Source organism: Daphnia pulicaria, unplaced genomic scaffold (assembly GCF_021234035.1).
Source record: "Daphnia pulicaria isolate SC F1-1A unplaced genomic scaffold, SC_F0-13Bv2 h1tg000252l, whole genome shotgun sequence".
Lineage (NCBI taxonomy): Eukaryota > Metazoa > Arthropoda > Branchiopoda > Diplostraca > Daphniidae > Daphnia > Daphnia pulicaria.
In genome coordinates this window covers 1-2,500 of record NW_025804919.1, presented here as the reverse complement: position 1 = coordinate 2,500, position 2,500 = coordinate 1, and the positions used below count along the sequence as shown (strand labels likewise).

The window sequence follows — 2,500 nt, the reverse complement described above, 5'->3', positions numbered from 1 at the left end:
TTGTTAGTTTCTTTTCCTCCGCTTACTGATATGCTTAAGTTCAGCGGGTAGTCTCATCTAAACTGAGGTCAGAATGAATTGTTTGTTTTCAAAAGGAGACAACACTTTATCTAGCTCGGCAGACTTTGGCGTTTTAAAGCCGGGAAAGATTGAATAATTGCCGGTTCAAATTTTTTTTTTTCGAAATAAAGCGAGTCTCTCGTTATTCGCAAAAATTAATTTACGAAAAGTGACAGGGCGTCCTGCGGCTTTTTGTATTGAAACAACGCGTCGTGCGCGAACCAAGCTTGCATAACGAGCGGTTAGAGTGAGTGATAATTCGCGGTGGTCGACACTTCGACACGCCCGGCGCACACACACAACTAAACTCGCGTTGAAGCGGTATATCGCGCACACGCAGCCGACACCTTGTTCGAGAAGATGTGTTTATTTCTAAAATTTTTTTTTGAGTTGGCTCAAAAATTTCCCATCTGTTTTGCCATCGAAAAAGGTTTCTTTTGAATAGAGAGGAAAAAAACAAAACAGGGCGAACCTTCTTTTATTTTTCCCCCTTTTTTGTATTTGAGGCATCGCGGACACTTAAGTCGCGCGGCACCCAGACGTTAGAGATTCGGGAGCTTTTATGCGGTCAGGCCGGGTGAAAAATAAATCTCGCCGCGACCCAACATGCAAAACCAAGACTGAAAAAATCTCTGTTCGTTCATCATTCGACCGACCCTCAGTCAGATGTGGCCCGAGCGAGAAGCTGGGCCGCCATTTACGTTCAAGATTTCGATGCTCCATGTGTTCTGCAGTTCGCATGGATTAGCGCACTTTGCTGCGCTCTTCATCGATCCACGAGCCTAGTGATCCACCGTTCAGGGTCGTATATAAAACGACATATTCGTTTTCTTCTCTCTTTTTCTCCAACCCGCCCAAGCAAATGAATGCGAGGGCGGAGAAAGAAAGCCAGAAAGAAAATGTTCCGATAAACACTCGTACTAGAATTTGGGTTTAGTGTGTTATTGTGATTTTGAATTCTTCCTACTTCATCGAGAGGGCGAAGGGCAAGCTTAAAAAACATTCGGTTTTCAACGGCATAGTGTCGGGCTTTGGAGTGTTAGTCTATACGACGCACACGCACGCAACCACGAGTATCTACGCCCGAAAAGAACGTCCAGAGTAAAGTCTCACACTTTCGTCCCCCACCGAGAATCAAAAAATCCCGAAGACGAAGAGAGAAACAAAAAAAAAACAATTTCGATTGGGCGTATCCGCTTTAAACCACCGCGCATCAGAGCGCCTGATACCCGTTCAAAATCTTGATGTTTTTTTTTTTTCCGACTCTCCATCCACCGAGTTTTTATTTTTCAAAGTGTTTGATTTAGGGACTAAGACTTTATAAAATCTCCTTTATTGTTCCTTCGGTACTCGCGGCCCAGGCGGGCTATCGTATTCTTCACTCTACTAACGTCAACACTGTGAGCGCCGCTAAAGGTCGAATGAATCTATAGAGACATTCACCATCGAAGCAGGAAGAATTTGCTCACGGCCATAGACCAAATCGAAAGACTTTGTGTTTTTTTTTGAGCCGAGAGGAAAGAAAAATCAATTTGAAAAGGCGAATCCGCTTTAAACCACCGCGCATCAGAGCGCCTGATACCCGTTCAAAATAAATGATTTTCTTCCGTCAACCCACACATAGTTCATACGATGTCTTACGCCGAAAGACTTTTGATGGGGTTTTTTTGTTTTGCAACTTTTAGTTGTTTCGTGCTCAACCAAAGCCATATGCGCAAAACATTTGTCTTGTTCGTTTATGATCCTTCCGCAGGTTCACCTACGGAAACCTTGTTACGACTTTTACTTCCTCTAAAGGATCAAGTTCGACCATCTTTCAGTCTCGCCGTTGGTAGGCACCGCACGGGCAGAGATTGCTCCCCACTCGACGGCACCCCGACAAGCCCGTCCGAAGGCCTCACTAAATCATTCAATCGGTAGTAGCGACGGGCGGTGTGTACAAAGGGCAGGGACGTAATCGACGCGGGCTAGTGACCCGCGCCTACTAGGGATTCCTGGTTCATGGGGATCATTGCAGTCCCCAATCCCAACCACGAAGGAGGTTCAGCGGTTACCCGGTCCTTTCGGACAGGGAGAGTGAAACACGCTGATTCCTTCAGTGTAGCGCGCGTGCGGCCCAGGACATCTAAGGGCATCACAGACCTGTTATTGCTCACTGTCACGCGGCTGGACGCCGCTTGTCCCTCTAAGAAGACTGCGTGACGGACGCGAGAGCAGAAGGTATCGCCGGGGATGACGACGACCGAATAACAATAGAGCCAGCCCCGCGAGACATTCCCGACAAAGCCCCGCCATACCTCATCCGCCAGGCAACCAACCCGTGAAGGCCGTACACCCGACGAACAGAGCACAACGAAACCAAGCCGAGAGATTGCCTCACTAAAGGAACCAGTCCCACCGAGACCCGAATCGCCGCCACCTGATCCCGACGCCTCCGTAC

The 2,500-nt window shown here is 47.7% G+C and overlaps 2 non-coding genes across 2 annotated transcripts in view; both read right to left on the bottom strand.

The window, feature by feature from the left end:
* Positions 1-71, bottom strand: part of LOC124320110 — a 4,578-nt gene extending 4,507 nt beyond the window's left edge. The window contains exon 1 of the ribosomal RNA XR_006913776.1: positions 1-71. This exon is cut by the window's left edge and continues 4,507 nt beyond it. This is a non-coding gene — a ribosomal RNA (large subunit ribosomal RNA).
* A 641-nt stretch (positions 72-712) lies between these two features.
* Positions 713-865, bottom strand: LOC124320109. The gene has a single exon (XR_006913775.1). It is a non-coding gene; the product is annotated as a 5.8S ribosomal RNA (ribosomal RNA).
* Between the last annotated feature and the right edge of the window lie 1,635 nt (positions 866-2,500).